The following is a 15,521-nucleotide window of genomic DNA, read 5'->3' on the forward strand; positions in this document are numbered from 1 at the left end:
AACCACTTGAGCACCTGAGTTACCACTATATGACCTTGACTTTAAACCTGGAGATTGACTACACAGGCGATTAAGGGGAAGCGAGTTGGGACAAGCATACATACACGTACACGTGTCTTTTCTCTGACGTCCTAGTGGATGCTGGGGACTCCGTAAGGACCATGGGGAATAGACGGCTCCGCAGGAGACTGGGCACATCTAAAGAAAGCTTTAGGACTATCTGGTGTGCACTGGCTCCTCCCCCCATGACCCCCCTCCAAGCCTCAGTTAGATTTCTGTGCCCGGCTGAGCTGGATGCACACTAGGGGCTCTCCTGAGCTCCTAGAAGAAAGTATAGTTTAGGTTTTTTATTTTCAGTGAGACCTGCTGGCAACAGGCTCACTGCAACGAGGGACTAAGGGGAGAAGAAGCGAACCTACCTAAGTGGTGGTAGCTTGGGCTTCTTAGGCTACTGGACACCATTAGCTCCAGAGGGATCGAACACAGGACCCGACCTCGTCGTCCGTTCCCGGAGCCGCGCCGCCGTCCCCCTTACAGAGCCAGAAGCAAGAAGGTGGTCCGGAAAATCGGCGGCTGAAGACTTCTGTCTTCTCCAAGGTAGCGCACAGCGCGGCAGCTGTGCGCCATTGCTCCTCATGCACACCACACACTGCGGTCACTGATGGGTGCAGGGCGCTGGGGGGGGGCGCCCTGAGCAGCAATAATAACACCTTGGCTGGCAAAACTAACACCATATATAGCCCCAGAGGCTATATAGGTGTATATTAACCCCTGCCAGAAACGATAAAATAGCGGGAGAAAGCCCGCCGAAAAAGGGGCGGAGCCATCTCCCTCAGCACACTGGCGCCATTTTCCCTCACAGCTCTGCTGGAGGGATCGCTCCCTGGCTCTCCCCTGCAGTCCTGCACTACAGAAAAGGGTTAAAAAGAGAGGGGGGGCACAAATTAGGCGCAATATATATATATATATATTATGCAGCTATAAGGGAAAACACTCTCTATAGGTGATATCCCTGTGATATATAGCGCTCTGGTGTGTGCTGGCATACTCTCCCTCTGTCTCCCCAAAGGGCTTTGTGGGGTCCTGTCCTCTGTCAGAGCATTCCCTGTGTGTGTGCTGTGTGTCGGTACTGCTGTGTCGACATGTATGATGAGGATAATGATGTGGGGGCGGAGCAAATGCCTGTGAATGGGATGTCACCCCCCTGCGGGGTCGACACCGGTGTGGATGGACTTATGGAAGGAATTACGTGACAGTGTCAACTCCTTACATAAAAGGTTTGACGACATAGGACAGCCGGCTACTCAGCTTGTGCCTGTCCAAGCGTCTCACATGTCATCAGGGGCTCTAAAACGCCCGCTACCTCAGATGGCAGACACAGATGTTGACACGGATACCGACTCCAGTGTCGACGACGATGAGACTAGTGTACCTTCCAATAGGGCCACCCGTTACATGATTGAGGCAATGAAAACTGTATTACACATTTCTGATAATACCCCAGATACCACAAAAAAGGGTATTATGTTGGTGACAGAAAACTACCAGTAGTTTTCCTGCATCTGAGGAATTGATATGAGGTGTGTGAGGAAGCGTGGACTTCCCCCGATAAGAAATTGATAATTTCTAAAGCAGCGTACCCTTTTCCGCCAGAGGATAGGTCACGTTGGGAAATAACCCCTAGGGTAGAAAAAGCGGTTACACGCTTATTAAAAAAGGTGGCACTACCATCACGGATACGGCCGCCCTGAAGGACCTGCTGATAGAAAGCAGAAAACTACCCTTAAAGCTATATACACACACACGGGCATTATATTGAGACCTGCTATTGCCTCGGCATGGATGTGCAGTGCGGCAGCTGCGTGGTCAGATTCCCTGTCTGATAATATTTATACTATAGATAGGGACAACATTTTGCTGAAAATAGAGCATATAAAAGACGCTGTCTTATACATGCGTGATGCACAGAGGGATATTTGCCGACTGGCATCACTAATAAGCGCTATGTAAAACCATTGCTGCCAGACGGGGGTTATGGACTCGGCAATGGTCGGGCGATGCCGATTTAAAACGGCACATGGAAGTTTGCCCTAGAAGGGGGTGGAACTGTTTGGGGATGGTCTTTCAGACCTCGTTTCCACAGCTACGGCTGGGAAATCAAAACTTTTGCCACAAGCTACCCCACAGCAAAAGTAAGCACTGTATTATCAGGTACAGTCCCTTCGGCCCCAGAAAAGTAGAGAGCTAGAGGCTCATCTTTTCTACCAAGAGGAAAAGGTAGAGGGAAAAAGCTGCAGCACACAGCTAGTTCCCGGGAGCAGAAGTCCTCCCCTGCGTCCGGTAAGTCCACAGCATGACGCTGGGGCTGCTCAGGCGGACCCGGGTACGGTGGGGGCCCGTCTCAGAAATTTCAGCGCACAGTGGGCTCTCTCACAGGTGGATCCCTGGGTTCTTCAAACAGTATCTCAGAGGCACAGGCTGGAATTCGAGACGTCTCCCCCCCGCCGTTTCCTAAAATCTGCCTTACCGGCAACTCCCTCTACCAGGGAGGCAGTGTTGGTGACAATCCAAAAAACTGTATTCACAGCAAGTGATTATCAAGGTACCCCTCCTTCAACAGGAAAAGGGTTACTTTTCCACAATGTTTGTGGTACCGAAACCGGACGGTTCGGTGAGACCCATCCTAAATATAAAAAATCCTTGAACACATATAACAAAAGATTCAAGTGCAAGATGGAATCGCTCAGGGTGATTATTGCGAACCTGGACGAGGGGGATTACAGGGTCTCTCTGGACATCAAGGATACTTACCTGCATGTCCCCATTTACCCTCCTCACCAGGAGTACCTCAAGGTTGTGGTACAGGACTGTCTCTATCAGTTCCAGACGCTGCCGTTTGGATTATCCACGGCACCGAGGGTCTTTACCAGGGTAATGACCGAAATGATGATATTCCTTCGCAAGAAGGGAGTTTTAATTATCCCGTACTTGGACGATCTCCTGATAAAGGTGAGGTCCAAGGAACAGTTGGTAAAGGGGGTAGCACTTTCTCGGGAAGTGCTGCAACAGCAGGACTGGATTCTCAATTCCAAAGTCACAGCTGGTCCCGACGACACGTCTTCTGTTCCTGGGAATGATTCTGGAAACAGACCAGAAAAAAGTGTTTCTTCCAATGGAAAAAGCAGAGGAGTTGTCATCTCTAGTCAGAAACCTCCTAAGACCGGGACAGGTGTCGGTACATCAATGCACACGAGTCCTGGGAAAAAATGGTAGCTTCGTACGAAGCAATTCCATTCGGAAAGTTCCACGCAAGGATTTTCCAGTGGGACCTATTGGACAAATGGTCCGGGTCCCATCTCCAGATACAGCAGCGGATAACCCGGTCGGCAAGAACCAGGGTGTCGCTGCGGTGGTGGCTGCAGAGGGCTCATCTACTAGAGGGCCGCAGATTCGGAATACAGGACTGGGTCCTGGTGACCACGGATGCCAGCCTTCGGGGCTGGGGTGCAGTCACACAGGGAATAAAATTCCAAGGACTATGGTCCAAACAGGAGTTTTCACTTAACATAAATTTTCTGGAGCTAAGAGCCATTTACAAGGCCCTAAGCAAAACAAGGCCCCTGCTTCACCAGCCGTACGGTTCCAATCAGACAACATCATGGCGCTCGCCCATGTAAACAGGCAGGGCGGCACAAGAAGCAGGAGGGCAATGGCAGAAGCCACAAGGATTCCCCGTTGGGCGGAAAATCATGTGGTAGCACTGGCAGCAGTGTTCATTCCGGGAGTGGACAACTGGGAAGCAGACTTCCGCAGCAGACTCCACCCGGGAGAATAGGGACTTCACCCAGAAGTCTTCCAAATGCTAGTAAACCGTTGGGAAAGACCACAGGTGGACATGATGGCGTCCCGCCTCAATAAAAAAGATATTGCGCCAGGTCAAGGGAACCTCAGGCGATCGCTGTGGATGCTCTAGTGACACCGCGGGTGTACCAGTCGGTTTATGTGTTCCCTCCTCTCCCTCTCATACCCAAGGTACTGAGGATAATAAGAAAAAGAGGAGTAAGAACTATACTCATTGTTTCGGATTGGCCAAGCAGGGCTTGGTACCCGGAACTTCAAGAGATGATCTCAGAGGACCCATGGCCTCTGCCACTCAGACAGGATCTGCTGCAGCAGGGGCCCTGTCTGTTCAAAGACTTACCGCGGCTGCGTTGACGGCATGGCGGTTGAACACCGGATCCTGAGTGAAAAAGGCATTCCGGAGGTAGTCATTCTTATCCTGATCAAAGCCAGGAAGGATGTCAGCCAGAAGTTCAGACGTTGTAAGGGAGTGCTGCATATTCAGCCCCTTCTTTGTGCCCCAGTGGCACCTTGGGATCTCAATGTGGTTTTGGAGTTCCTGGAATCACATTGGTTTGAGCCACTTAAAACCGTGGATTTGAAATATCTCACATGAAAAGTGGTCATGTGTTGGCTCTGGCTTCGGCCAGGCATGTGTCAGAATTGGCGGCTTTGTCATGAAAAAGCCCTTACCTGACTTTCCATAGGGATAGGGCAGAGTTGAGGACTCGTCCTCACTTTCTCCCGAAGGTGGTTTCAGGTTTGCACTTGTACCAACCTATTATTGGTGCCTGCGGCTACTAGGGACCTGGAGGATTCCAGGTTACTGGACGTAGTCGGGGCCCTGAAAAATTATGTTTCCAGGACAGCTGGAGTCAGGAAAACTGACTCGCTGTTTATCCTAGATGCACCCAACAAGCTGGGTGCTCCTGCTTCTAAGCAGACTATAGCGCGCTGGATTTGTAGCACTATTCAGCTTGCGCATTCTGCGGTGGGACTACCGCAGCCTAAATCTCTAGAAGCCCATTCCACAAGGAAGGTGGGCTCATCTTGGGCGGCTGCCCGAGGGTCTCGGCTTTACGACTTGGCCGAGCTGCTACTTGGTCAGGGGCAAACACGTTTGCAAAATTTTATAAATTTGATACCCTGGCTGAGGAGGACCTGGAGTTCTCTCATTCGGTGCTGCAGAGTCATCCGCACTCTCCCGCCCGTTTGGGAGCTTTGGTATAATCCCCATGGTCCTTACGGAGTCCCCAGCATCCACTAGGACGTCAGAGAAAATAAGATTTTACTCACCGGTAAATCTATTTCTTGTAGTCCGTAGTGGATGCTGGGCGCCCATCCCAAGTGCGGATTGTCTGCAATACTTGTAAATAGTTATTGTTACACAAATCGGGTTGTTATTGCGAACCATCTATTCAGAGGTTCCATTGTTATCATACTGTTAACCGGGGTTCCTATCACGAGTTATATGGTGTGATTGGTGTGGCTGGTATGAGTCTTACCCGGGATTCAAAATCCTTCCTTATTGTGTCAGCTCTTCCGGGCACAGTGTCCTAACTGAGGCTTGGAGGGGGGTCATGGGGGGAGGAGCCAGTACACACCAGGTAGTCCTAAAGCTTTCTTTAGATGTGCCCAGTCTCCTGCGGAGCCGTCTATTCCCCATGGTCCTTACGGAGTCCCCAGCATCCACTACGGACTACGAGAAATAGATTTACCGGTGAGTAAAATCTTATTTATACACCTAGCCTCAATACACCACGTGGTGCGAGATGCCTTTTTTTTTTTTTTCTTTAAATATGCGTCTCCATCGCACCACGTATGCGGCGTTAACTGCGCAGGAATTCGTTTTAAATATGTACAGAGCAGCAGATGACACACAACAGGACTTGAAGTTAGAAAAAGCCGCGGTTGCTGCATCGTTCCGCTTCACATACAGAGTCAGACATATTCACACACCGATGTACAGGTGTTGTACATAATGAATCGGTGCAGTCTCGTGAAGCGGTTTTGTTGCATATATTGTGACTAAGAAACCTGTTCAAACGACTTGACACGCCGAGATGGCCCGTTTTGTTGTGACTGCGGCAGTAATGTATCAGGACACATCTGTACGTGCTGTAAGATAGCTAGAAGTGTTGGCTGTGTCGGTCAGACTGCCGCAGTAAGCCGGGAACATACAAAGGGGTGGTCTTCAGTATGCCGAATGTCGGGACCCCGGCGCACAGTATACCGGCGCCGGAATCCCGACACCCGGCATACCGACAGATAATCTCCCTCGTGGGGGTCCACGACCTCACTGGAAGGAGAATAAATAGCGTAGCGCACCACCGTGCCCGCAAGGGGCTCCTTTGCGCTCGCCACACTGTCGGTATGCCGGCGGTCGGGCTCCCGGCGCCGGTATGCTGGTTGCCAGGAGCCCGGCCGCCGGCATATCATACTACACCCCATGCAAAGCACACTTGCCAACTCTCCCTGAGTATCCGGGAGACTCCCTGTAATAGCAGCAATCTCCCTGACTCACTGAAGAGTCTAGCCATCTCCCTGGTCACACCTTGCCCCTTATTAGGTTGCTGATATACACGCGGGAAACACAATCTGAGAGAGAAACATTAAAATGAGATCAATTACTTGCATTGGATATAAGGCACACTGATTGATTGAACCCTATGGGGTACATGCAGTTTCAAATATTAGGGCAGATGTATTAACGAATGTAGTGTGTGTGTATATATGACATATATCTATGGTGGCCGATTCTGGGATTTAGGCCAAAGATTGGCTGGGATTGGAATTTCCATTCCTGGGGATTTCGGGATTAGCCAGTCCACGGTTTTGTTTTTATCAGTGCCAGGCAGCGTGGAACCTCTTCAGCAGGCTCGGACACTGCCCAGCTCCCTCTGGCTTTGCGTACAGCGTAGCGTCACATGATGTCAGAGGTCACGCTTAGGGAAGCCAATCCCGGGCCATTTTTTCAATCCCGGGTATCGGGTTTGAAAAATGGTCAATCCCGGGATACCCGGGATTGGCTTTAGACTGTGTCCGGCCGCCCCCCATGCCCCGCCCCTCCCGCCCTGCAGACATAAAATAAACCCGTACAAACCTGCACAGCCAGGTAGCAGGTGAGGAGGAGCCGGCGGGTGAGTGCAGCGGAGCCGGCAGGTGAGTGTAGGGGAGCCGGCGGGTGAATGTAGGGGAGCCGGGAGGAGGCAGCGGGTGAAGACCGCCGTACTTTCCGGCTCGGCGGCTGCTGAAAGCGTAGCGTGACGTCACAGGTCACGCTGCGCAGGGGGAGACAGGAGGAGGGAGCCGGGCAGCGTCTGAGCGTCCTGAGGACGCTCAACGCTGATCCCTCAATCCGCGGGATTGGAGCTTCCAATCCCGGGATTGAATCCCGGACGTTTTTGGGCCTAAATCCCGGGATCCCGCCGATCCCGGGATTGGCCTCCCTAGTCACGCTGCGCAGTCTAACGCCAGCCACCCGGACCGCACATTTACTGCAGCCAGTAAACCCTCCTGTCTAGGATGGCGAGTGACCTGAATTCAGAGAAACGTTAGTTTCAAAATATTGCAATAGGTTTGTTAAGCTGACCAGCCCCTTCCCGACCATTCCCTATTGGTCAGTCCCTTCACAGACATTCCCTATTGGTCCGTCCCTAAACTGACTTTCAACAATGAGTTTTGCTCTCGGACATAATTTGGATTTTAAATACACAGTATGCTTCTATCATGGGTTTAGATCCCGTCCCACTCATTTAAAGCGACAGAACTAAACCCAAGAATATCCGTTAATGAACACCTGGGAATGGCTCAGTCAGGCATTCCCAACCTCTGTCCTCAAGCCACACTTAACAGTCCAGGTTTTGGTAATATCCAGGCTAGGTGTTCATTAACTGATATGCTTGGGTGTGGTTCTGTCACTTTAAAGGAGTGGCAAAGGCGTCTGCATGGTACATATCTGGTAGACCTTCCTCTGGGATGATATATTGTCCTCCCAGGACTTTTTAGTATGTTTACAATTCTCAGTCATCTCATTAGAGATGTTCTCTTTGGCTCACCAAGATTTAAGGCCATTTCTGCTGCGGGGTACACTGGGCTCCACAAGGATTGGACAATGGGGGGTGTGTAGAGTAGGATCTTGATCCGAGGCACCAACAGGCTCAAAGCTTTGACTGTTCCCAGAATGCACAGCGCCACCTCCTCTATAACCCCGCCTCCCTGCACAGGATCTCGGTCTTGTAGTTGGTGCTGCAGTAAGCAGGCACTTAACAGGGGGGCTGCTCCAGGCAGCCCTAAAAAGAGCTTTTTTTTTGTGAAGAAAAAGTGAAGACTTCAAGGGCAGCAGCGGTGATAAATGTCAGGAAACATTCACTGCTGCAGCTCCAGCTCTCCCCAGCGGCGCTGTACACTCCCGAGCCCTGGTTGCCGGGTACCTACAGCGGAGGCTCCGGTTTTCTTCACGTTAGACACACACGGCTGGGGCTCTCCAGGATCGCGTGGCCGCGCTTCGGGAGGTGGTAAGTGGGTCCCGCTTGCGGGACCCGGTCTTTATCGCGATCCGGCGCGGTCAGTGGGACGCGCGCGCTGGCGGTGGACACTGTGGCAGTACAGGCAATCCCACTAGATCACCAGGGCATGGGCGCAGGTCAGGTTTTCTCTCTAAACCGATTTTTATATCGCCCACAGTACCCGGTGGTTTTGCCAGCAGGGGGATAAGTCTTAGACCTGAAGCCCCTCCCCCAGCCCCAGGGCGCCATTTCTAGCAAGTGTTCCCGCCCTGGAGCTGCATATCTGTCTTTTCCTCACTCCCTGGCAGTGTCTGCAGCGCCATTATCCCTCAGCTCACTGTTCCTGGGACTGCTTGGGCAAATCCTCCTATGTAAAGCCGCCTGGTTGTCAGTGCTGTGACTTTACATGACCTTACCTGCCTTTTTAGACCGTGATAGTTAAGAAAGAGTGCACTTAGTCAGGGGTTTTATAGTACAATTACCCTGTGATATACATCCAGTTCTTACTGTGTACTATTATATCTATTGTTATATAGCTGTGTAAGCTAGTCCAGTGCAGTATTATTGTCAGTAATAACATCTGCATTGTACAAACTGTGACTATTTGTGTGTGTATTTGATAGCTGAGTGGTGTCCATTTCGTGTCTTTCACTCAACTTGCTATCCCTATATTCTATAACCTGAGAGGGCTTGGTGCATCAGGTTTTAGCTAATATAGGATTTTCACAAAGATATACTGTATTACGTATTTTTCTCTGTGATTTAGTCACCATATCTCTCCTTTATCTCTGCTAGTGCTGACTACACTGCGCAGGGGTTTGGGTTTAGAGGTATAGTGCTACTAAAAATTGTACTGTGTTACCTGATACTGCAAGTTATATCATGTCTGCTTCTGAGGGTAACAGTTCTGGGGCTGAACACACTGCCGGTGTTGCTGAAGCCACAGACCCATATGAGGAGAAATATAGCAGCTGTGGGCTCTGGTTCTGGGGGCTCCTTGCCCCCCAGTGGGACTGTGGCAACGGAGGCACATACTGGCCCACCGTGGGCTGCTTTTTCCACGCTTCTACATACGCTAGTTCATAAACGAACACCCCCTATGGGATCCCCAATGCCGGTACAACCGTATGTGGTCCCTGCAGCTAACCCGCCGTGGGCGGACGATCTATCTGCTCAATTAAAGAATTTGAACCAGTCCCTGACTACTAAAAAGTCTGACCATCGCTCGCCTAAGTCCAAGGGGTCCTCTAAGCGAGCGCTTGTCTCCTCACAATCCACTGCTGTCACTGACACCTCGTCTGATGAAGACGGCACGTACACTGACCCCACAGGTTCTGACTCGGATACGGCTGATGGGGAGGGTAGTTCACATGTGGATGTTCCTGATCTTTTGGAGGCTATTAAGTTAATTCTACAGATTACGGATGATCCCGAGCCATCCGTCCCTCCTAAGAAACCAGATAGGTTCAAGCATCAGAAGGTGGTTAAACAAGTTTTACCTCACTCTGACCACCTAGTGGATATACGTCCGGAACCCTGGGAAAACCCGGGTACGAAGTTTGTGCCTCAAGAGAAGATGCTGGCTCGCTATCCCCTCGTGCCAGAGCTCTCTAAGAATTGGGAAACGCCTCCTCCAGTGGACTCACATGTGGCTAGGATGGTGGTTTCCTCAGCTCTGCCTGTCACTACCGTCACGTCTCTAAAAGAGCCTACGGATAAGCGTGTGGAGGGTTGTCTGAAAGCGATTTACACCCTCACGGGTGCTGCACAAAGGCCCACTATTGCAGCAACATGGGCTGCAGAGGCCATTGAAGCATGGGCCTTGGAGTTAGAAGCTGAAATCTCCTCTGACCATGCTAGACAATGCTTGTCATATATTGTCACAGCTTCTCGATATATTAAAGAGGCGGCTTCGGATGCCGGTATCCTAGCAGCCAAGGCCTCTACTACGTCAGTCCTGGCTCATCGGATATTGTGGCTGAGATCCTGGTCTGTGGATCTGGACTCTAGAAAAACCCTGGAGGTACTCCCTTTCAAGGGAGATATTCTGTTTGGGGAGGACTTAAATAAGATAGTGGCTGACTTGGCTACTGCCAAAACTGACTGTCTGCCAAATACCGCTCCTTCTGTGTCGAAGTCTAAAGGTACGTCCTTTCGCCCTTCAGGTAAAGCAAAAGGTCAGGCATACCACAAGCAGGCCCACACTTCCAAACCTGGTAAGCCGAAGCCCAAAAGAGCCTGGGCTGCCTGTCAGCCAGCTTTTCAGACCGATAAGCCTGCCTGGGTACGGGAAGTCGTCACTCGAGGTCATGCCATAGCCTTCAAAAACCGACCCCCTCATCGATTTTGCCAGACAGACGTCCCGTCGGACCAGACAAAGGCAAACACTCTGCATTCGGTGGTACAGACTCTCCTGGATATAGGAGTTGTAGTGCAGGTGCCTCTTGCTCAGAGGAGCCGGGGGTACTATTCTCCGCTGTTTCTAGTCCCGAAACCGAATGGGTCCTCCCGGCCCATTCTCAACCTCAAGGCATTGAACAGGTTTGTGAAGGTTTCCAAGTTCCATATGGAAACTCTTCGCTCTATAGTTCTGGCCTTGGAACCTGGGGACTACATGGTCTCCCTGGACATACAGGATGCTTACCTGCATATTCCTATAGCAGCGTCACATCAGCAATACCTGAGGTTTGCTATTGGCAACCTCCATTACCAGTTTCGGGCGTTACCTTTTGGTTTAACAACGGCTCCGCGAGTCTTCACCAAAGTGATGACGGTGTTACTCCGTCGACAAGGGGTCAGGATACTGCCGTACCTGGACGACTTGTTAATCCTGGCAAATTCCCCAGAACTTCTCCTACGTCATCTGGATATGACGGTCCGGTTTCTACAAGCCCATGGGTGGCTCATCAACTGGAAGAAATCCTCCCTGGTCCCTGCTCAGAGCATGGTGCACCTGGGAGTGCTATTGGACACTCACAACCAGCGGTTGTTCTTGTCTCAGAAGAAAGCCCTGAAGCTTCAGGACAGGATTAGTTGCTTCCTTTCTCGTCCGCAAGTGTCGATACATTCGGCAATGCAGGTGCTGGGCCTCATGGTCTCAGCATTTGACATGGTGAAGTATGCTCAATTCCATTCTCGCCCCCTCCAGAGGCTGATTATAGCCAAGTGGGACGACCTGCCTCACCGGATCAGGTCTCAAATGATCTCATTGACTCCGGAGGTCCGTCTGTCGCTACTTTGGCGGCTTCGGGACCAACAATATTGCAGGGGCTGTCCCTTCTGGATATCCAACTGGGTCCTGTTGACGACCGATGCCAGTCTAAGAGGTTGGGGCGCGGTGCTGGAGCAACACTCCCTTCAGGGTTGGTGGACCAAGGAGGAATCTCTCCTCTCGATCAACATTCTGGAATTGCGGGCGGTCTTCAATGCGTTCAACCTGGCCCAGCATTTAATTCAGAACCATCCTGTTGAAGTACAGTCGGACAACGCCACCACAGTGGCTTACATAAATTATCAAGGCGGCACTCGAAGCCGTTTGGCAATGAAGGAAGTCTCACGGATTCTACGTTGGGCGGAACGCCATCTACCGGCCATATCGGCAATATTCATTCCGGGAGTCCTGAATTGGGAAGCGGACTTTCACAGTCGTCAGGACGTGCATGCCGGCCAGTGGGGCCTCCATCCAGAAGTGTTTCAACTCATAGTGGAAAAGTGGGGTCTTCCAGATGTAGATCTGATGGCGTCTCGACACAATCACAAGCTTCCAGTCTTCGGAGCAAGGACAAGGGATCCTCAAGCAGCATTCGTGGATGCGCTGGCAGTGCCGTGGAGGTTTCAGCTGCCGTACGTGTTCCCTCCGGTGTCACTTCTGCCCAGGGTAATTCGGAAGTTCAAGTAAGAAAAGGGAAATCTGCTTCTCATAGCTCCGGCATGGCCCAGACGGCACTGGTTCTCAGACCTGCAAGGCCTATCATCAGAGCGTCCACTTCTGCTTCCACAACGCCCAGACCTCCTCGTTCAGGCCCCCTGTGTCTACCAGGACCTAGCCCGGCTGTCTTTGACGGCGTGGCTCTTGAAGCTTCCGTCTTGAGGGCTAAGGGTTTTTCTGAAGAGGTCATTAAAACTATGTTGCGGGCCCGGAAACCGGCTTCTGCTCCGATTTACCATAGGGTCTGGCATTCCTACTTTTGTTTGGTGCGCATCTCATAATTATGACACTTCCAAGTTTAGTACAGCCAAACTTTTGGCTTTTCTGCAGCAGGGCCTAGATTAAGACCTGCGTCTGGCCTCCCTCAAGGTTCATATTTCTGCCTTGTCGGTGTGGTTTCAGATAAAAATTGCGACTTTACCTGATGATCATACTTTCACTCAGGGTGTGTTGCGTATCCAACCTCCCTATGTCCCGCCTGTGGCTCTTTGGGACTTGTTGGTGGTTTTGGAGGCGTTGCAGGAGCCTCCGTTTGAACCCCTGGGTTCAGCTGACCTTAAGTGGCTTTCCCTTAAGGTGGTGTTCTTACTGGCTTTTGCCTCTGCTAGAAGAGTGTCGGATCTGGGTGCCTTGTATTGTAGTTCCCCATATCTGATTTTTCACCGTGACCGGGCGGTTCTTAGGACTCGTCCCGGATATTGGCCTAAGGTGGTTTCTTCGTTCCACCTTAATCAGGAGATTGTGGTACCGGCCTATGTCTCTCCTGATTTGTCTCCCAAAGAGCGGTCTTTGGATGTGGTACGGGCTCTCCGTATCTATGTTAAGAGAGAACTGCTTCTATTCGAAAATCTGATTCTCTCTTTGTTTTGTTTGGATTTCACAAACGTGGCTGGCCTGCTCACAAGCAGACCCTGGCCAGATGGATTAGAATGGTGATTGCACATGCTTATGTGAGGGCTGGTCTGTCAGCTCCTGCTCACATAACGGCCCATTCTACTCGGTCTGTTGGCCCCTCTTTGGCGGCCCAACGTGGTGCGACCCTAGATTAATTGTGCAAGGCGGCTACGTGGTCCTCAGTGAACACGTTCATAAGGTTCTATGCCTTCGATACTGCCGCTTCCCAGGATTCTTCCTTTGGATGCCAGGTTCTTGTGCCCGCTACAGTGCGTCCCCTCCCATAAGGAACTGCTTTAGGACATCCCCATTGTCCAATCCTTGTGGAGCCCAGTGTACCCCGCAGCAGAAAATGAGATTTATGGTAAGAACTTACCTTTGTTAAATCTCTTTCTGCGAGGTACACTGGGCTCTACAAGGCGCCCACCCTGACGCACTTAGCTTCTTTGGGTTGGTATGGCATTAGCCGCTGACACTTCTCTTGTCGTGAGAGTGTGGTGTATGTGGCTATTAACCGTTGTCGTCTTGCTTCCTGCTACTGCATTGGGCTGGTTAACTAAAAACTGAGCTCCTGTGCAGGAAGGCGGGGTTATAGAGGAGGCGGCGCTGTGCATTCTGGAAACAGTCAAAGCTTTGAGCCTGTTGGTGCCTCGGATCAAGATCCTACTCTACACCCCATTGTCCAATCCTTGTGGAGCCCAGCGTACCTCGCAGAAAGAGATTTAACAAAGGTAAGTTCTTACCATAAATCTCGTTTTGTTGCATCATGCAAAAATTGTGAAACCAAGTAATTGTAATATGTGCAAACTGTGTGGCTTTGAGGCAAAGAGACGGGGCAGGTGCCCATAATACCCGTTGTAAGACATTCCGTCTTATCCGCACCTCCCCCAGCAATATGGGTTCAGTCAAGAAAAATGAGTAGGTCTAGACCAGCGGTGAGCAATCCAATGGTTCCCAGTGATGGGAAAGGCCCTAACCACATTTGAGGAGTTACATCTTAATGTGTCTGAACTTACCTTGACGCGGCTGCATTCTTTCTCATGTCGAGTTGCACAATTTTTCGAACCTGTAAATTTAGGGGGCAAATTGCTCCTGAGTAAACCCCATTGTGGTATTAGCTGAATGAGACGCTGTTTTGTGGGTTTTTCAAGGGAAGACAACAGACCTAATGTCTAGAGAAAACCAATGTAGGGACAACTGTAACAGCCTGACACATGCGGCAAGTGCTGTCAGAATTAATGCTGCAAAACTTAGTATTGTCGTCTAAAAAAAATGGCGCTTTAAGTCTCACTGCGAAATCGTAGAAATGCTGGCACTTTATGCAGCTTTTAGTCTGTTACATTTGGGCCCTTTTTACAGGTAGTTCAGTGAATGGGGTGAAGCCAGATTTCAGTAATAACCTGGATTTTGCGGACCCCAATATATAGGAGACTGCGTCTGCTGTAGACCTGCGGCAGGTGAGTATACTGTATGTTCTCTGCGGGTTTTGTATCGGTGCATCTTCTGGAATCCACGTTTCAATGTACCCTAGAATCTGTAACCTCAGTATATACAGTAATAAAAATGTCATCATTGTAATGCCGACACGGTAGCAATCTAGTCCCAGTTCATGTGACTGTACGTACGAGGATTCCTTTACCTGGGCAAGTTCACATTTTATTATGTATATGATATTTTTATTCCTTACAGATTCTGTATGTCTGGCCGGTATAGTATATAGCCACTAGTAACGTTGCAGGGGCCAGGTACCAGCTCCCAGGCCCGTGAATGCAGAGCAATATGGTTATTTGTGCAGAATGACTATTACTAAACATACACACTGGAAACTATTCACAATACGGTATATTCCCTCACAGTAATCTAATAACCCTAACATTATATAAAGTCTGCTGATAACATTTACAGATACAGATTGTAAGCTCACTTGGGTAGGCGGAAAGGTTGCGAGTAACATGACTAGCGACTCTGATATATGTCAACTCGCATTGTGTGTAACCATAGCGTGTAGTATTTGCCTTGGTGCGCCATCTACTGGATTGATGTGTAAACCTAATATTAATGAGTCAAGATAATCTGCCTGATTAGTGATTGATTCATGTGAAATAGATCTTCAATAGCTAAATATATCTATGGATTTATATATGCATACATATATAAATCTTTGCATTCGGATATGCAATATATATATATTGTATGCTATGTACAGACACAACCCTTACAGTTTTATTCTATGTATAGATCTATATCCTGGTATATATGGGTCTCAGCACCTAAGAAATATAGTTACAAGTGTGAGCGCACATATGGTTAAAATTTATGGTTAATTAGGCTGCTGGTTTAATAAAAAATCT

The sequence above is a fragment of the Pseudophryne corroboree genome, chromosome 2 (genome assembly GCF_028390025.1).
Source record: "Pseudophryne corroboree isolate aPseCor3 chromosome 2, aPseCor3.hap2, whole genome shotgun sequence".
Lineage (NCBI taxonomy): Eukaryota > Metazoa > Chordata > Amphibia > Anura > Myobatrachidae > Pseudophryne > Pseudophryne corroboree.